The sequence below is a fragment of the Pristiophorus japonicus genome, chromosome 1, assembly GCF_044704955.1.
Source record: "Pristiophorus japonicus isolate sPriJap1 chromosome 1, sPriJap1.hap1, whole genome shotgun sequence".
In the NCBI taxonomy this organism is placed as follows: domain Eukaryota; kingdom Metazoa; phylum Chordata; class Chondrichthyes; family Pristiophoridae; genus Pristiophorus; species Pristiophorus japonicus.
In genome coordinates, this window is record NC_091977.1 from 287,436,311 (window position 1) to 287,457,876 (window position 21,566).

Here is a 21,566-nt window from a genome sequence, read left to right on the forward strand (position 1 = left end):
TGAAATTGTGTGCAAACAGATTTTTGCCTTTCAATCTTCTCCAATTCTGTCCTAAAGGCATCAAGTCTTATTGGTTTGGAATGCCATTTTGTGCTGCATTTATCTTACAGTAATGTACATAGTGTAGCCCTGACTTCAGCACCAGCACTGTAATTGAACCAGAAGATCATACAACGTTGCAGGCATGGAGAGCGATGTGAAGAATACTTTTTCCCAGAGGTAGCAGGGCAGGAACAGAAAGAAAGACTTGAATTTCTGTAGCGCCTTTCAAGACCACCGAACATCCCAATGTGCTTTACAGCTATTGAAGCACTTTTGGAGAGTAATCACGGTTGTAATGTAGGAAACGCGGCTGCCAAATGTGCACAGCAAGCTCCCACAAATACCAATGTGATAATGACCAGATCATCTGTTTTTGTTATGTTGATTGAGGGATAAATATTAACCAGGGCACCGGGGATAACTCCCCTGCTCTTCTTCGAAATAGTGCCACGGGATCTTTTACATCTACCTGAGAGGGAAGACGGGACCTCAGTTTAACGTCTCTTCCAAAATAGCAGCACAGGCAGTTGCTCAACATTTTTTCAAATCTTGAGCAACCTGGACATTCCACCCCACCTTTTGCCATCCAGAGATACGAGTTTCTATTCACTGGCCCTTACGAACCTTTGCCAGGCAAAAAGGAATGTATATAGGCAGAAGTTAACTTCTGAGTCTGAATTGCCAAGTAACTGTGCTTATGAATGCGTGATTATTTTCATGTTGTTGCCTGTGCTTGTAATCCACTGATTGGCGGAAACCAGTTGGAAATCATGCACTAGGAGCCCCAGCATTCTATAGAATGGTTTCATGTAGATCTCATCCTTAGTATAGACTCAATATTACAGTCTAAGTTTATCATTGACCGCTTTCATTTGGTTTATTTATATACGGTAAGAGATTTGAGTTCAAATATTGGGATTGGGGGGTGGGAGGGGAGAGCGATTTTAACTCGACTCGCTCAACAGAAACCTGGCGGGTGGGCAATTAAAATCGCCCTGGCTCTTACCAGTCCAAAAGCCGCCATGATCGCAACATCTGTAATTTTAACCTGCTCTCCTGAGTCGGCGGCAAGGACACATGCCCAGAATCAACAGGGTCCTTCTTTAACATGCATGTTGTGACCCGTTGACACCATTGAGACCCGACTGTAATTTTAGGCCTGAGCAGGGAATTCATCTGTTTCAACCAACACATTTACATCTAATCAGCTTTAGCAATTATTTAGCCATGCTCCTGAGTGGCACTCGTTGGTGTTCAATGTATGTGGGGGAGGGGAAATTCCTCACTGTTTTTGTCATGTATCTTACATTATTATATATAACCGTATCCCAACATGCTATACATGACTGTAATAAGGTATGACCTGTAACCACCAGCATACCTTACCACCGGGGGTGCACTTGCAAGAGTCAGGTATATAAGCACAGGTCTCAGGCAAGTGCAGCATTCCAGAGCTGTGAAATAAAAGGTGCAGGTCCAGAGTGACCTTGACTTCACTACATGCCTCATGTGAATCTGTACTGAGGGGACAGGACTTTACAGTTTTTAGCAAATCTGCACTGATAAAATGGCACAGGATTATTGTTTTAGGCAAGACAATTGGGTAGATGTCATTTGTGCCTGATATGCACCATTAAAGCTTGAGCTTCCTTGCACTTTTTGAACTTTCCTCCTCAGAGTCTCACTGGGTTCATTTGCACATGTCAGAGTGAGGGTCAGTAATGTAATGGCTGTGAGTTCCCTAGGTTCGCAATGCTAACGCACACTGTGTAAATTAATCTGAAATATCTGAGCAGCAGCAGCTGGCAGGATCACCCCATCAAAGTGAAAATAAGGATATTGTGAGCCTGAAGAATCTGGATAATATCTTCACAGGGGAAACGCCCAGTGTGGCATCATCTCTCATGTTCCAATCACACATAGTGCTGTGAGGGGAACAGCTGGAGGCCTGGCATGTGAATCATAGAATCATACGGCACAGAAAGAGGTCATTTGTCCAACCCTCCATGTGCTGCCACATGCTGCATTCCTGAGTGTTGGCAGTGCCAGTGGATGGCTTGGTCCTCATCATCCTCATCATTCTCCTCACTATCATCCTCTTCACCAACATCAACATCTTCCTCCTCCTATGCTGCCTGTTGCTGTTGTGGATATGCAGGAGTGGAAGGTAGAAATTAAGAATGGGTGAGCATTAAACCCCTGGGAATAAGGAGATGAAGAAGTGGGTGCAAGGTTGTGGCTGTGTTGTGCTTCACTGGGATGCCAAGGTGACAGTATAGGTGCAAGTCAATTACATGGAGTGGGCCAGATGTTGCCAACCTTGTCACTGCCCTATCTTAAGAAAGAAAGACTTGCATTTATGTCACACCTTTCATGACCAGCGGATGTCTCAAAGTGCTTTACAGCCAATGAAGTACTTTTGAAGTGTAGTCACTGTTGCAATGTTGGAAACACGCAGCCAATTTGTGCACAAACAAGATCCTACAAACAACAATTTGATAATGACCAGATAATATGTTTCTGTTATGTTGATTGAGGGATAAATATTGGCCAGGATACCGGGGATAACACCCTACTCGCATCTACTTGAGAGAGCAGACGGAGCCTTGGTTTAGCATCTCATCCAAAAGACAGCACCTACAACAGTGTAGCGCTCCATCAGCATTGCACTGGAGTGTAAGTCTAGATTTTTATGTTGAAGTCGCTGCAGGGTGGAATTGAACCCACCATCTATCTAACTGAAAGACAAGAGTGCTACCTACTGAGCCACAGCTGACACTGTGCACTGACTGTGAGCCGAGTGCCTTCAGGTGAGCTGCATGCCTTTCTCCTCGAAGGAAGAAAGTTACCTAAAGTTGGGGAAGTCTGCTCTGGTGTCTTTCTTGCGATTTGCATTGTGTGCTAACTTTTTCCTTCAAAAGGATAGAGTAAATGGTGTAGAAATGTGACCTTTTGCCTTATCTAAATAATTTGGCCGAGCTGCCCATGGAGGTGCCGCAGGCAATGGCAGCTCACCCTTCTACGTAAGCAAATTTTGGGGAACCTGCTCCACCGCCTGTGGTGGGAGGGCAGAGGACTGAGGGAGTGGCACCATTTGCAACCGGAAGAGACAGTTGGCTAAGGACTGCTCCTCCTGGCTACACATGAATTTAAACCTTTTTGTTGGCAGCTGAATTCTAGGGATTCCATGCCAGGCGAAGCTGAGTGGATCAGGCTCAGCACCTGATTTATGTGCTCAAGTCTCTGGAGTGGCACTTTAACCCACAACCTTCTGAGTCAGAGTATTACCCGCTGAGCCATATCTGGTTCGATACTGACTTGGTCAGAATAACCATGTAAGCTTAATTATCATCACCTGCTTTTTCATGGCCTTTCCCATTCCGGTTAATTGTTCTCGATAGCGCATTAGCAATGCACATACATTTGCCTGGTACAGGTATATATGATGCCTTCAATTTATACCTCTATATTCTATTCCGAGCTATGTCACGGGAAGCGAGTCCCAGGAGAGCAGAGGAAATACTTCAAGGACACCTTCAAAGCCTCCTTGAAAAAATGCAACATTCCCACCGACTCTTTCGAATCCCTGGCTCAAGACCGCTCAAAGTGGAGGAGTAGCCAAACACTTCAACTCTCTTCGCCTAGAGCACGCAGAAGCCAAATACAAACTGCAGACAAACCAAGCACCCCACTGACCCGTCCCTCCAACCACCATTTGCCCCACCTGTGATAGAGACTGTAGATCACACAGTGGTCTCATCAGTCACCTTAGAATTCATTTTAGTGTGGACGCAATTAACCGTTAACTCCAGGGGATTGACTAAGAGTGCTATCTCTGTAGCCTGTACATCAGTTTTAGCATTTACAAAGAACTAAGCAAGTTGTGTCAATTATCAGCTTGTGGTCCATTTCAATGCTAATCTATGTCCGTGTACAAACTGATTGCACCCTTCAAAAAGGAAAGGTAATGCGAAGTGATGGATTGCCACTGATCATCATATATTTTGCAGTGTCATGGTCCCTAATCCCACCTCTGTGGTGTCAGCTGAAATTTTTATTGATCTTTCAGAATTATAGAATTTCAAAACTGGCTCTGCATAAGTGTAAGTTCTCCAATGTTTTCTTTGTGTTTGTGATTCCAGCTCCATTCAGTAATCTTTTTGAATAGTTTTCTAAGTGGTGATGCTATTCCTGAGAGATTTGCAGTGACTTGATCTGGGTAATAGATCATGCGTAGATGGCGAGGCACATCTTTATTACAATGTGGACATGCCTAGTGCCCGATAGCTGAGGCTTTCATGTTGTCAGGCTTAATGCCTTTATTAGTGATGATATCATCAACCAATGTCAGCCCAGTGACTCCAGATTAACATTTATTTTTATTGCGTTTCAAATTGCTTCTATTAGTCACTTAAAATAATTTCCAAAGAGTAATGTCATGTTCCTCTTTTGTCAAATCCCATACCATCATATATCCATTGATGTGTCAAAACCATTATTTTACTCATCTATCATATAGATGGTATTGTGATATCTTCCAGGGACCCCAACTATATACAATCTATATTAACTACTTGGAGGAAGGGACTGAGTGTAACATAGTCAAGTTTGCCGATGATACAAAGATGCGAAGAAAAGCAATGTGTGAGGAGAACACAAAAAATCTTCAAAAGGATGTAAACTGGCTAAGTGAGTGGGCAAAAATTTGGCAGATGGAGTATAATGTCGGAAAGTGTGAGGTCATGCACTTTGGCAGGAAAAATCAAAGAGCAAGTAATTATTTAAATGGAGAAAGATTGCAAAGTGCTGCAGTACAGCGGGACCTGGGGGTACTTGTGCATGAAACACAAAAGGATAGTATGCAGGTACAGCAAGTGATCAGGAAGGCCAATGGAATCTTGGCCTTTATTGCAAGGGGGATAGAGTATAAAAGCAGGGAAGTCTTGCTACAGTTGTACAGGGTATTGGTGAGGCCACACCTGGAATACTGCGTGCAGTTTTGGTTTCCATAGTTATGAAAGGATATACTTACTTTGGAGGCAGTTCAGAGAAGGTTCACTAGGTTGATTCTGGGGATGAGGAGGTTGACTTATGAGGAAAGGTTGAGGAGGTTGGGTCTCTACTCATTGGAATTCAGGAGAATGAGAGGTGATCTTATCGAAACGTATAAGATGATAAGGGGGCTTGACAAGGTGGATGCAGAGAGGATGTTTCCACTGATAGGGGAGACTAGAACTAGAGGGAATAATCTTAGAATAAGGGGCCGCCCATTTAAAACTGAGATGAGGAGAAATATCTTCTCTCAGAGGGTTGTGGATCTGTGGAATTCTCTACCCCAGAGAGTCATAGAATAATTTTAAGGTGGAGATAGACAGATTTTTGAACAATAAGCGAGTGAAGGGTTATGGGGAACAGTCAGGGAAGTGGAGTTGAGGCCAAGATCATATCAGCCATGATCGTATTGAATGGCGGAGCAGACTTGATGGGCGAAATGGTCTACTCCTGATCCTATTTCTTATGTTCTTACGGTTCTTATAAGTAAAACCAAAGGGAAGTCAAAAGAACTATTGAAAGTGCATACTTTTTAACTTAGCCAGAATTGTTGTAACGTTGTGCTACCTTATGGTCAATTCATACTCAAAACTCTGTTATGCACGCTCAGCAAGAAAGACTCCCTTCAGGAGTCCAAGGTCAGAATTTAACCACTTTTGTTTCTTTCAGGTGCATTTTTATAAATTTGAGAATGACTTAATCAAATGTTTTGCATTATAATTTTTTTCTAGAATTTCCCAATGAGTTGGAGCACTGCAACTTTTCTTTTTATTAGCCTTGTTTGAAGAACATTTGCAATGTTACTGTTCCTTTATTCAAAAATTACTAAATGATTTGATCCAGTCTGTTGATTCATCCATCTTCTTTATGATGTCTAAATCCAGAATTTCCCCCTAAATAGCGTGTGGGTTTGGAGCGTGGAGGCAGTTCAATTGTTAAAAATGGGATTCCCAACCTGTTCCCACCGCCAAACTAACTGTCATGTATTTCACCATCTTGCAATGACTGTAAGTATGTAACTGTAACTCATGCATAATGTACCCTTGTAATGCACACCCTGACCACAGGGAGTGAGCTCCTCACCTGGGCTTCCAGTTATAAAAGGGGAGGTCCCACCCAGGATCAGCACTCTTTAGTCCTGGGAATAAAGTGAAGGTCACAGAGTGACCGTGTCTGATATATCCATGCTTCGCGTGAGTTTGTAACAAGGTGCAGAGACACTACCTCTGGCGATGAGAAATGGGAATCATCGAACCACGAGGATGGCCACCGGCAGCACAGAGGAACGCTGCTGTGTGGGTGAGGACTGGAAAGACTCCAGCAGAGCTTTGTCACAAAGGACTGGCTGGAAGAGGCAACGACTGACAAGCGGAGGGTGCATCTACTGACCAGCTGTGGTCCACAGGTGTATGCGCTAATCAAAGACCTGCTCGCACTCAAAAAGCCAGCGGACAAGTTCTTCGAAGAGCTCAGCCAGCTGATCAGTGAGCATCTCAAGCCGGCAAGTAGCGTACACCTGGCCCGGCACCGGTTCTACTCTCACCTCGGACTTTGTGGCAGAACTGCGGCATTTAGCCAGTTTCTGTAAGTTCTCCGATGCCTGCAGGGGGGAGATGTTAAGGGACTTTTTCAGCGAGGGCATTATTCATGCCGGCATTTTCAGGAAGTGCATAAAGACTATGGATTTGACTTTAGAAGGGGCGGCGTTGATAGCTCAGAACTTTATGGAAGGGGAAGAGGAGACCAAGCTAATCTACACACACAGCCCTGGTTTTAAAGTTGCGTTGAACCAGGGAATCAATGTTATAAAAATGACACAGAACCCCACAGGCAGGCAAGGGCAATTCGACACCGTCCAGGCAGGCAGGCAAGGGCAATTCGACACCACCCAGGTAGCAACAAGTTCCTGGCAACAGGGACAATGGAAAGGGGATCGGCAATTCACGCCATCACGAGGAACAATACATTCTGTGATGGGGCAATTAACATCCCCCATCAGAGTGCTTAGAAACAGCCAAAGGGCCATCAGAGAGGAATGCCTGGGAATAGTCCTTTTGTTAACAGCAATCTCAGCTCATGTTGGAGATGTGGAAGCAGACACACTGCAGAAATCTGTAGGTTCCAACTTTACACCTGTAGGATTTGTAATGTCAAGGGACACCTAGCCAGGATGTGCAAAAAGGCAGTAGCAAGGCTAGTCTGCAAGACAGAGGAACCAGACGAGGGGTCTGAAATGGAGGATGAGGCCTGGGGAACAACCATGGATGTTGAAGTTCAGCGAGTTCATGTGGCTGACGTCCACAGCTCATACACTAAAATGCCACCCATGATTTTGAAAGTCTTACTGAATGGCGGTGCACATGGAGCTGGATACAGGAGCTAGCCAGTCACTCATGATTGCCCAACAATTTGAGAGACTATGGCCACACAGAGTTAGAAGGCCCAAATTGGAACGCATTGAGTCGCAGCTACATACGTACACCAAAGAGATCATCCCAGTGCTGGGCAGTGCAAACTTGGTGGTAACGCATAATGGATCACAGAACCGGCTGCCACTCTGGATTGTTCCGGGAAATGGCCCCGCGCTCTTGGGGAGGAGTTGGCTAGCTGAGATGAATGGGAAATGGGGGGATGTGCATGCCATTTCATCTGTGGAGCGAAGTTCATGCTCACAGGTATTGCAAAAATTCGAGTCACTCTTTCAACCCAGTGTCGGAACGTTCAAGGGCATCAAAGTAGTGATACACATCACTCCGGACATCAGACCAGTGCACCACAAAGCCAGAGCGGTGCCGTACGTGATGCGTGAAAAAATTGAAAGTGAACTGGACAGGCTGCTCAGAGAGGGCATAATTTCGCCCGTTGAATTCAGTGACTGGGCAAGTCCCATTGTTCCCATCCTCAAAGCAGATGGCTCGGTTAGGATTTGTGGCGACTACAAAACCACTATCAACCGAGTGTCACTGCAAGACCAATACCCGCTCCCGAGAGCAGAGGACCTTTTTGTCACACTGGCAGGTGGCAAGCTGTTCATGAAGCTGGACCTCACCGGCCTACATGACTCAGGAACTGGCTGAAGAATCCAAGTTTCTGACCACCATCACGACACACAAAGGATTATTTGTTTACAATAGGTGCCCGTTTGGCATTCGTTCAGTAGCGGCTATCTTTCAGTGAAACATGGAAAGCTTGCTCAAGTCCATCCCTGGAATGATCGTGTTCCAAGACGACATCCTTATAATGGGTCAAGACACTGAGGAACATCTCCGCAACCTGGAGGAGGTGCTACGCCGATTGGAACGGGTAGGCTTGCGGTTGAAAAAGGCCAAGTGCGTGTTTTTGGCCCCAGTGGTCGAGTTCCTGGACAGGAGGGTTGCCACAGATGGGATCTGGCCTACTGAATAAAAAACTGAGGCGATTTGCCAGGTGCCCAGGCCCGGCAACACGTTGGAGTTGCGATCATTCCTGGCACTCTTGAACTATTTTGGGAAATTCTTGCCGAACTTAAGCACATCGTTGGAGCCGTTACACATGCTCCTGCATAAAGGTTGTGAATGGCTTTGTGGGTATGTCAAGTACGGGCTCTCAATAAGGCGAGGAACCTGCTGTGTTCCAATAAATTGTTGACTTTGTATGACCCTTGTAAAAAAACTGGTCTTAACATGCGATGCGTCATCCTACGGGGTTGGGTGTGTGTTGCAGCAGGGTAACGATGATGGCCGACTCCAACCGGTGGCTTACGCCTCCAGGGCGCTCTCCCAGGCAGAGGGTGGATACGGCATGGTCGAGAAGGAGGCAGTCGCGTGTGTGTACAGTGTGAAAAAGATGCACCAGTACCTTTTCGGTAGATAGTTCGAGCTAGAGTCGGACCACAAGCCGTGAACATCCCTGTTGTCCGACAGCAAGGCTGTCAATGCCAATGCGTCATCTCACATACAGCGATGGGACCTCACGCTGGCTGTGTATGACTACACCATACGGCACCGGCCAGGCACCGAAAATTGCGCTGACGCGCTCAGCAGGCTCCCACTGGCCACCAGTGAGGGGGCGTCGGAGCAGAGCACCGGGATGCTCATGGCCGTTGAGGCTTTTGACGCTGCGGGCTCCCCCATAACAGCCCGCCAGATCAAATTCTGGACCAACAGGGACCCCCTCCTATCCAATGATAAAGAAATGTGTCCTGACTGGGGACTGGGCGCCCGCACACAGGGCGTGCCCCGAGGAAGTCAGGCCGTTTCAGAGATGGCTGGATGAATTCTCCATCCAAGCCGACTGCCTGTTATGGGGCAGCCGGGTAGTCATGCCCCCGAAAGGAAGGGAAGCGTTCATCAGGGAACTCCACAGCGAGCACCCTGGCATCGTGTTAATGAAGGCCATTGCCCGGTCACACGTGTGGTAGCCGGGGATTGACTCAGACCTGGAACACTGGGTTCGCAGGTGCACGACGTGTGTCCAGCTGGGCAATGCCCCCAGGGAGGCCCCACTCAGCCCGTGGCCCTGGCCCACTAGGCCATGGTCACGTATTCACGTGGACTATGCGGGCCTGTTCATGGGAAAAATGTTCCTGATCGTTGTCGATGCATACTTGAAGTAGATCGAGTGCATCATATTGAACTCGTGCATGACATCCATCACTGTGGAGAGTCTGCGTACGGTTTTTGCGACCCACGGCTTGCCGGACATCCTGGCCAGCGATAATGGCCCGTGTTTTACCAGCTATGAATTCCAGGAGTTTATGTCGGGCAATGGGACCAAGCACGTCCGGACAGCACCGTTCAAGCTGGCCTCCAATGGCCAGATGGAACGGGCGGTCCAAATCATAAAGCAGGGCATGCTACGCATCCAAGGCCCCTCCCTTCAGTACCGCCGATCGCGCCTCCTGCTGGCCTACAGATCCCGGCCGCACTCGCTCACGGGAGTCCCGTCAGCGGAACTCCTCATGAAATGCACGTTCAAGACGCGGCTGTCCCTTATTCACCCAGACCTGGCAGACATTGTTGAGGGCAAGCACCAGTCCCAAACCAAGCTCCATGGTCGAGGCTCAAGGGAGAGGTGTATAGAAGTAGATGATCCGGTATTTGTTCTCAACCATGCTTTGGGACCCAAATGGCTTGAGGGCACCGTAATTGGCAAAAAAGGAAACAGGATCATGGTGGTCAGACTAAACAATGGGCAGATATGCCGCAAACACTTGGACCAAGTAAAGACAAGGTTCGGTGCAGACACGGAGGAACCAGAAGAAGAGCACGGTGAGTTAGCACCCATACCACTGCCAGCGCACGAGAAACAAAGACAGCCCTCAGCATGCACAATCCCTGTGGCCAGCCCGGACAGGCCGGAATCACCTCAAGTGACAGAGACGCATGCTGAGGCTCAGCCACCAGAGCCACAACTGCAGCACTCCACGAGAGAGCGCCGACCACCCGATAGACTTAACCTCTGAAACTAAAAGACATAAGGGGGGAGGTGATGTTGTGTATTTCACCATCTTGCAATGAGTATAAGTATGTAACTGTCACTCATACATACTGTACCTGTACCCTTGTAATGCACACCCTGACCACAGGGAGTGAGCTCCTCACCTGGGCTTCCAGGTATAAAAGGGGAGGTCCCGCCCAGGATCAGCACTCTTCAGTCCTGGGAATAAAGTGAAGGTCACAGAGTGACCGTGTCTGATATATCCATGCCTCGCGTGAGTTTGTAACAAGGTGCAGAGACACTACACTAACCACTTCCGATTTTAACAGAGGCGGGACGGGGGCGGGATGGTGGTTAGGGGGGGGGGCAGCAACCAACCCGCTTTCAGGGGGCAGTATGTAATTTAAATATGATAATGAGGCTGGGAGCCTCTTTTTTCACTCCTATTTTGAATTTAACTGCATGTGGACGGATTTCACACAATTGGTGAAACCTCGCAGTTTTATAGAGGCGGGGACTGCTGCATCCAGGAGGTAAATGTCTTTATTTCCTAGATTGATGGGTCCCTACTAAAACATTCCCGGCAGTTGGAGACCATTCACAAGGCCTCCGAACCCCACCATAAGGTTTCCCGCCCTCCCCACCCCACTGATGATGGTGAGGCCGGCCACCTTCCTCCGGTGGCCAACCCCAATCCTCTCTCCCCCTCCCCGCCAATCCCTGACCTCACTGATTCCCAGCTGACCCCCACCCGCCGATCCTCCAACCCCTACCACCGCCGATCCCCGACTGCACCCCCGTGGCTCCCTTGCTGATTCTACAATCCCACCCCCACAGGTCCCCAACTGTGACTCCCCCCTCCCCCCCCCCCGCCAAGGCTCCGGCCGATCAGCCCCCCCCACCTCGGCAACCTGTGCCTCGTGATCCCCGATCCTCCATTGCTGATTTCCGACACACGGACTCCCACCCCCCGCAATCTCTCCCCCGGACCGACGCCTTTCTCCCTCTCCGCAGCTGCAGGACTACCCACCTGCAGCCAGCCAGTCTCTCAATCTGGCTGGATGCGGGTGGGAATCCGAGGCCACACATGCAAATCAGCCCCTGCCGTTAAAATCGGCAGGGCCTGCAGGAAACCCGGGAGATTGGATTTCCTGCCTGCCTCAGAACTCTCTCCCCCCGAAACTCGCCTACCTGGAGAACATTCAAACAGTACTTTTCTGCATTGGTTGATTCCTGGGGCTATCAATCGGTTTATCAATCGCAATCTAATGTACCCCAGGCAAATAACCCAATTGTTCAGAGAGATCCTTACATTTCTGTACCAATATTCTGCACCACATTTAATTTTGACTCTTTACTGAGAGTTTTTTTTAACTAGATAAAGCTTTTATTGAAAAGTTTTTCATTAGACCTCGCATTATGTGCACACCTTTCAATGGAAATGGAATGAGCCATTTTCTAAAATGGATGGCCAACCCACAGAGTTGGATTTACGCCTGGATGGTACATTTAAAATCAAACCCCTTATGGCACTCATGCAAATGACAACTTACATCTGGTGTCCTGACATGTGGCACTGACATCACACCTTCCATTCACTTCCGCATCTGCTCCTGACTATCCTGTCGCTTACATTTGAGCCTTGTGCAATTTAGTTTCATTGGGGCCAAGTTTTGGCCTGAGTTGCTCCTGTTTTTTTGGAGCAACTGGTTTAGAATGAAGTATCTTAGAAATTTGAATTTTCGGCATTTAGTTTGCTCCAGTTCTAGTCAGTTAGAACAGTTTCACTTTGGAACAGAATTTTGTTTTCAAAAGGAGGTGTGTCCGGCCACTTACGCCTGTTTTCAAAGTTTAGGCAGTGAAAACTTACTCCAACCTAACTTAGAATGGAGTAAGTGAAGATTTTTGAAAAAACCTTGTCTACACTTTAGAAAATCAGGCGTAGGTTACAAATTAGGCGTAGGAAACGAGGGGAGGGGGCGGGGGGGTAAGGGAAGTCATTAAATTCTACAATCAATCCTTAGTTATACTTATACAAATATTATACAAATAAATCCAACCTGAATAAAAATTTATAAGCAAAGAAAAGATTAAATAAACCTACCTGTGTGAAACAGCAGCAGCCTTCGAGCTGCTGTGCTTCAGGCAGGCCTTTCATGTTGGAGACAGGCAGGGGTGTGACGTTAGTGTCTCGACGGCACCCCCAACACCGGACAGACGTGAGGCCATTCGGCCATGGGATAGTAGCGGCGTCAGTGGCTGGCCGGCAGCCGAAGAATCAACATCTGACACACGCAGCTCTTTATGGTGCTTGAGGCCATTCGGCCACGCTTTAGGGGCGGCGTCAGTGGCTCGACGGCAGCCAAAAATACAGCAGCAGCCATCGAGCTGTGAGGGGGACTGAGGCCATTTGGACAGGGAGAGGCAGCCATATCGACAGTTTTATATTTAAGTTTGCAGAATGGGTGCTGCATTGTCAACACCACATATTATGCAATGGTTTGCCATCAATTCAATGCATAGGAGAGAATTAATTAGAGCTCACTGCACCAGGAACGTCGTAGCCAGTAGGTTGATGGGCAGGAGACCTTACCCACATCGACAATATCGAGCCAGGCGCTCGTACCTGGACATGAGCGAGGCTGATTGTGTGAAAAGGCTGCGTTTTCGCAGAGAAGTTGTCACTGAGATCTGTGATATGGTGAGAGCAGATTTGCAGCCCAGGAGCAGAAGGACAACTGCCCTATCTGTTGCAGTGATGGTAACAGCTGCACTTTCTTTCTATGCCTCAGGATCGTTTCAGGCTACAACTGGAGATGTGTGTGCCATCTCTCAACGTGCAATACACGCGTGCATTTACCAGGTCATGGCTGCACTTTATGCGCGAAGGGATGACTTCATCAATTTCCCAATGAGTGCACAAGCGATCCATGAGAGGACTGTGGGCTTTTTTTGGATTGCCGGCTTCCCAAAGATACAGGGCTACATTGATTGTACCCACATAGCCTTGCGAGCACCTGTGAAGGAATCTGAGCAGTACCGAAATAGGAAAGGTTTCCACTCTATCAATGTGCAGCTCGTGTGTGACGACAAGCAGCGCATCATGTCAGTCGATGCGAGGTACCCTGGCAGCACCCACGATGCGTTCATCCTACGCGACAGCATTATATCTAACATGTTTGAGCAGCAGCCAGAAGGGCAGAGCTGGCTACTGGGAGACAAAGGGTACGGCCTGACCACCTGGCTCATGGCGCCCCTACGCGTGACACGGACAGAAGCTGACCGTCAATACAACATGGCGCACATTGCGACGCGCAGCATCATTGAGAGGACCATTGGCATATTGAAACAGCGATTCCGATGCCTGGAACATTCCGGAGGACAGTTGCTATACTCTCCTCAGATTGTCGGTCACTTCACTGTTGTGTGCTGCATGCTTCATAACTTAGCTATCATGAGGCAGCAGGAGCTGGTAGTGGGACCAGAAGACCTACGAGAGGGTCCAGAGCATGATGATAGTATTATGGAAGAGCAGGATGTGGATGATAACGACGATCAGGAAAGCATGCAAGTGCCTGATGCCGGAGCACGAGGTCGGAGGAGGGCCGTCCATCGTGCCCCTTTAACGATTGCTCGAGCCTTGCACCAGCAGCTCATCCGTGAACGCTTCAACTACTGATGCCTGAGGGCTCTGCGACCACTTTTGCGCATGGACATGTTTATTCTTTGCAGTTGTTCCTACGTTGTGTTGTGTTAATGGAACATGAAACAGTTTTAATGAAAAAATATTTTATTGAAAAGTTAACGTCACTGTAATAAAATATTTGTTGTATCAAACTATCCTTTTAATATAACTCTTGAAGATCACTTATAAACTTGTAAAGTTACAAAAGTTACAAAACAATTTCTATGTGAAAATTTTACACTCTAAGATCACTTACACTTCAAGATCACTTTTTAGATGCAAAATTAAATAAGTTACAGAATGTGAGAGCATTTACACTATAAGATCACTTGAAAACCCTGAGATCACTTATATGTTGTAAAGTTACAAAACTTACAAAACAGTTTCAATGTGAAAAATCTTACACTCTGAAGAACACTTAAACTTCAGGATCACTTTTTAGGTGCAAAATTAAATAAGATACAAAAAAATGTGAGAGCATTTACACTATAAGATCACTCAAAAACCATAAGATCCCTTATAAGTTGTAAAGTTACAAAACTTAGAAAACAATTTCAATTTGAAAAACGCTACTACAGCTACATCAAGAACAAGAACAAAAGCAGCAAAGAAAGGCTGCAACCATGTCTCATCCACATCTCAGTGAATGTTCACATCCTCATGGGGTGTCATTTGATTGGCTGGGCTGTGTGCCCTTATTGCAGCACCTCAACCAGGCCCTCCCTGACGGCCTGTGCCGACACTTGCATGCCCTCCCTGACGGCCTGTGCCGTCACTTGCATGCCCTCCCTGATGGCTTGTGCCGTCGATTGCACTCCCTCGGACATTCCCTCCCTAAGTTCCCATGTCATTACTGCTATTTCTCCCGTCAGGACCGTCAACTCTTCACCTACTGCACTGACGCCACCGATGAGTGATCAGGTAAGCTCATTGGTCTCCATACCCAATGCCACAACCTGAGTCGCATCTGTTGCACGCTGCATCTCAGGAGAGCGTGTCTCCAATCTCCTTCTCCTCTACCTGGGTCTGCCACGTGGTACCACTACACAGGGAGGCACAGGCTGGGACTGTGGGACGCTCTGTGTTCCAGAAGGCAGAACTAGAGGGAGAGGCTCGGGCTGGGATGGTGGGGCGCTCGGTATTCCAGACGACAGCACTCGAGTGCGAGCCGTGGGCTGGGATGTTGGATGAATGGGTATAAACTGCTCCATGATATCAGCAGCAACACTGAGACCCGCAGCGTTGGAATCAAAACCATAGTAGGTGGAACCAGAACCTATGCGAGAGGGAGGCGCAGGCTGGTAGTGCACTGACTGTAGAATGCTGCATTATACCAGCAGCACCACTGGAACCCGCAACATCGGAAGCGAAAGCATGGAAGGTGGAACCAAGACCTATGCTAGGGGTTGAAACTCTGATGCCCCTTGATGGGGGCTCATAAACATTAATTTGGAAGCTCTCCCCTGCAGACATTTCAGTCATCGCCACGAGCATCCAGTCTGGTTCGTCCGCAGCTGGTTGTACTGGTTCTTGTTCTGTACCCTCAGGATCCTCAGGGTTGGCAGCAACATCATCATCATCATCATCATCATCATCATGTTCTGCAAAATACATCAGAACAGTCAAATGCTTAACAGCAAGGGAGGGGGCCAGATGGGTGGCATGAGTACTCTCACACATAGCAGGTTAGGCAGCAGGTCGATTTAAAGGGCCACGATGCATTTTCAGGACTTACCCTCTTCCTCGCGTGCGGGCCCAGCTTGTGCTGTACCGATTGCTTTTCTCCATGTACAACTCATCATAGCAGCTACCCTTTGTTCCAAGGGTGTCAGTGGATGCAGATTGGGTGTGCCTCCTCCTGTCCGAGTTGCCTCCCTTTTGTTGTGGGCCAATTTCTTCTGCAAAGAGTAAAATGTAACTTTTTACAGAGTGTGTCAGTCTGCAAGGTGGGACATACAGATAGCCAGGTTATACTTACGATTAAATTAAAAATGGGAAATATTACTTGCACTAACTACTTGACCAAGGTCGTGCCATTTCTTTTTACACTGACTTCCAGATCTCCTGGTATGCACCATTGCGCAGTAATCTTCTGCAACTTGGTTCCAGCGTTTCTTCATTTCTTTTAGTGGCACTTTTATGCGACCTCTGTTGCTGGTATCTAGCTCCTGCCATCTCTGCTCAATTACGTTGACTAATATCTCTACTTTCTCATGCAAGAAATTCTTTGTTCTTGGTGGACGTTGATCCATTGCAAAGTTGAATTGACACTCTTATTTCTCAAAACACACAGTCCTTAATTTGCATGCACCAATGCAGCACCGGTTCTGCAAGTTTAGCAGTGAAAAGCTGAACTCACTGATTTCAGCAGGTGATTTATTCAACAGTGTTGCTAAAAGCATTCCCTCACACACAAAAATATCACAAAAATTAAATTACAAGCCTTTCCAGGGGTCCAAGAGACAAATCTTCACTTTTTCTCCAGTCCCTTTAAAAATGGCCGAGTGCCAATGTTTGTTTGACACTGTGCGTGCGCGTACGCTCCAACGCGCACGCGCAGGGTTGCCGGCACGACGTTGGCTCATTTACATTAGACCCAACCCCCACTGCTGACAGAATCGGCGCGAGTGTTTGGCTCCGCCCCCCGCTGTGAAGAGCGCACCGCGCCAAGCAGAGATCGAGCTCCAAGGAGCTGGAGAATGTCGCAGATTTTTTTTCATGCGACCTTTAGGCGCGAAGAACAGGCGTGCAGCTCGGGGCTGTGCTGTTTTCAGTGCGGCCGGAAACTTGGGGCCATTGTGTGATCTCAATCAATTGTGCTCCTGTATCCAATTTAAATTGTATGACTGTCCCATATACTGTTAATAACATCACTTCATATTTCCCATTGGTTTGATTTGCTATTATATTTACATAACAATTCTCAAGTAATCTTTTTCTTCATTGTGCACACATGATTCTTGCCTCTTCTACAATTTGTAACATTGTATATAATTATTACTTTAGTATTTTAATACATGCTTTCCTAAAAATAATTGGGCTCCAAACTTTACATCGAATTTATAGTACAGAAACAGGCTGTTTGGCAAAACTTGTCCGTGCCAGTGTTTATGCTCCACATATGCTTCCTCCCATCACTCTTCATCTACCACCATCAGCATATCCTTCTCGTCACTTTTCCCTCAAGTACATATTTAGTTCCACATTCTAGCCATTCTCTGGGTAGAAAAGTTTCTCGCGAATTACTGATTGGATTTATTAGTGATTCTCTGATATTTATGACCTCTAGTTTTGGATTCTTTACCCCGACAAGGTATTCAGCCATTTAGGCAGACTTCCACCACAACTCCAATGGGGGTTTTGCACTTTGGCCCAGAAATAAGCTGGAATCTGGGAATGTCCAAGTGTTTTGATAAGGGGTCAGGAGGAAGCAGGCAAGCCTTCCCCACAGGAATTTTAACTTTTAAACATAAAGGTTTAGGATGCTTGTTTTCAGGACCTGCTCTGCTGATGCAGGTGCCTGACACATGCATCAGCTATTCACCTGTTTCCTGAGTCTGCCACTCCAGAGCAGGCAGAAACCTTGCCAAAACTGCATAAACTGAGCTGAGCCTGGGAAATACTCCGAGGTCAGCAGCTCAATCTTTGGGCACACGGACTTCTGGCCTTGCTGTACTCATGAAGGCACAAGAGAAAAATCCAGGATGAAAACTCCAACTTGCAGACTGACCTGGTTCTAACCAATTGTTATTAAAAAACAATGATACTTATTGGTGTTGTGGGGAGCAGGGTCCTGAAAATCCAAATTGGAAGTGTTATGTCTCAAATGAAGCAATGTGACTGAGTATTGTAGACTTGAATAAGTGTTACCTGAGTCTCTTTATTCTGACTCCAGAGTGCTGGCACAGCATGGGAGGTCTGCTGAAATACAGTGCTCCCAAGGGATGCTGGGATCCTTTGGGACTCCAATAAATGCGCCCTCTGGTGGTGGTAGAATGCTGGTTACAAGGTGTTGCATACATAACATCACTCCCCCCACAAAGTCAATAGTAGACTTATTTACAGTGTCAGATGATCTGGAGCTTTCCGTTCCCTCGTCGATCATCTCGGTACAAACACAGGTGCAGGTGAGTTGGTTGGGCCTTCGCTGGTCTGCTGCACAGCTGGCCTTGCTGAGCTGCTGGGGATAATGAGTTTAGCTTTGTGGTTAACCATGATGTCGGTTGCCACTTGTGTGTATATCGGAGGGTTGAAGTTGGTGGTGTCCTCTTCAGGTTGCTCGTGGATGTCTGTGAATCGCAGTTTGGTTTGGTCCAAATGCTTTCTGCAAGTTAGTCCATTTGCAAGTTTGACCTCAAACATCCTACTCCCTTCTTTGGCTATGACAGTGCCAGCAAGGCATTTGGGACCATATCCATAGTTGAGTACAAATACAGGGTCATTGACTTCAATATCGCGTGTCAAATTTGCGCTATCGTGGTTCATGCTTTGTTGATGCCGCCTGCCCTCGACATGATCATGGAGATTAGAGTGGACTAGAGAGAGCCTTGTTTTGAGTGCCCTTTTCATAAGCAGTTCGGCAGGGGGAACCCTGGTGAGCGAGTGAGGTCTTGTGCGATAGCTGTGCAGGACTCAGGACAAGTGGGTCTGCAGGGAGACTTCTGACATGCGTTTCATGTTTTGCTTGATGGTTTGGACTGCCCGTTCTGGCTGGCTGTTAGATGCGGGCTTGAACGGGGCAGATGCGACGTGCTTGATCCCATTGCGAGTCATGAATTCTTTGAATTCAGCGCTGGTGAAGCACGGCCCATTGTCGCTGACAAGGTCATCAGGCAGGCCGTGCATGGCAAACATGGCTCGTAGGCTCTCAATTGTGTCAGTGGACGAGCTTACAGACATTAACATTTTGCCAAAAACATTTTGCCTAGAAAAGGGCCAGCGAAGACAACGTGGATCCTAGACCACGGTTTGGAGGGCCACGACCACAAACTTAGCGGTGCCTCCCTGGGTGCATTGCTCAGTTGAGAGCAAGTGTTGCATTGGCGCACGCAAGGCTCCAAAAATGAGTCGATGCCGGGCCACCACACATGGGATCTGGCTATAGCTTTCATCATTACTATGCCTGGGTGGGTACTGTGTAGGTCGCATATGAACGTTTCCCTGCCTTTCATAGGCAAAACCACGCGATTATCCCACAAAAGACAGTCTGCCTGTATGGACATTCCGTCTTTGCGCCACTGGAACGGCTTGATCTCTTCATGCATCTCCGCTGGGACAATGAACCAGCTCCCGTGGAGGACACAGTTTTTTACAAGGGACAGTAAAGGATCCTGGCTGGTCCAGGTCCTGATCTGGCGGGCCGTAACGGGAGACTTTTCATTTTCAAATGCATCCATCATCGAGAGCAAGTCTGCAGGCTGTGCCATTTCCACCCCGGTGGTGGGCAATGGTAGCCCACTGAGAGCATCAGCGCAGTTCTCTGTGCCTGGCCTGTGGCGAATTACATAGTTGTATGCAGACAGCGTGAGCGCCCACCTTTGCTCTCTGAGAATCGTGATATGAGCGGCTTATGATCAGTTTCTGACTTGAATTTAAACCCAAACAGATACAGGTGCATTTTTTTCACCCCGTAAACGCATGCCAGAGCTTCTTTTTCAATCATGCTGTTGGCCCTTTCGACCTTGGACAAACTCCTGGACGCATAAAGGACCGGTTGCAATGTTCCCGATTCATTTGCTTGCTGTAACTGACCCCATACGAAGACGCATCGCAAGCTAGCAGTAAACGTTTAAATGGGTCATACAAAACAAGCAGTTTGTTGGAAGATAACAGATGTCTGGCTTTCTCAAAAGCAGTCTCTTGTGATTTCCCCCAAAGCTAGTCATCTTCCTTGCGTGTCGAGGTTCTAGCAAGGAGCTTAACCCAGGTAGGAAGTTACCAAACTAAATGAGGAATGACCGCAGCTCCATCACGTTCTGTGGTCTCGGCGTGTTCTTGATGGCCTCCGTCTTGGCGTCGGTGGGTCTGATGCCATCTGCCGCGATTCTTCTCCCTAAGTGCTCGACCTCTGGCGCCAGGAAAACACACTTCGAGCGTTTCAACCGGAGTCCCACACGATCTAGCCGACTTAGAACCTCTTCCAGGTTCTTCAAGTGTTCGATGGTGTCCCGACCTGTGATCTATATGTCGTCCTGGAAAACCATGGTGCGCGGAGCAGACTTTAAAAAATAGCCGCAGCCAAATGGGCATCTATTGTAGATGAACAGACCTTTGTGCGTGTTGATGCAGCTGAGGCCTTTCGAAGATTCTGCCAGCTCCTGCATCATGTAGGCCGAGGTCAAGTCCAACTTGGTGAACGTCTTCCTTCTGTCGCAAATAGGTTGTCTGTCTTGGGTAGCGGGTACTGGTCCTGCAGCGAAAAACGGTTAATCGTTACTTTATAGTCCCCACAAATTCTGACCGTGCCATTGCCCTTGAGAACCAGAACAATCAGACTGGCCCACTCGCTGAACTCAACCGGCGTGATGCTGTCCTCTCGTTGCAGCCTGTCCAGCTCGATCTTCACTTTCTCTCGCATCATATATGGCACTGCATGTGCCTTGTGGTGGATGGGTCATGTCACCGGGAATCAAGTGGATCTGCACCTTCGCCCCAGAGAAATTTCCGATGCCTGGCTCAAACAACGACGGGAACTTGCTCAAAACCTGGGCACATGAGGCATCGTCGACGTAGAAAAGCGCTCGGATGTCGTGCCAGTTCCAATGGATTTTTCCCAGCCAGCTTCTGCAGAACAGTGTGGGGCCATCTCCTGGTACAATCCATAGTGGTAGTTCGTGCACTGCTCCATCATAGGGGACTTTTACTGCTGCACTGCCAATTACAGGGATCAGCTCTTTAGTGTAAGTTCTCAGCTTGGTATGAATAGGGCTCAGCTTGGGCCTTTGTACCTTGTTGCACCACAGCCTCTCAAAGGCCTTTTTGCTCATGATAGACTGACTCGCACCTGTGGCCAATTCCATGGATACTGGAATTCTGTGCAATTCAACTTTTAACATGATCGGTGGGCATTTCGTGGTGAATGTCTGTACCCCGTACACTTCTGCCTCCTCAGTTCGAGTCTCTAGTTCAGTTTGATCCGTCATGGATCGGTCTTCCTCTGCAACGTGGTGGTTTGCAGGGTTTGCAGCTCGTCTGCACATTCACTGGAGATGTCCCATTGTTCCATAGCCTTTGCACGCGTAGTGTTTGAAGTGGTATTGATGGGCTCGATGATCACCTCCGCAGCGCCAAAAGATGTTAATTGCCTTGCATTCGCACTTGAATGCGGACTCTGAGTCACCTGAGGTCGTGCAGCTGCAGGCGTGTACAT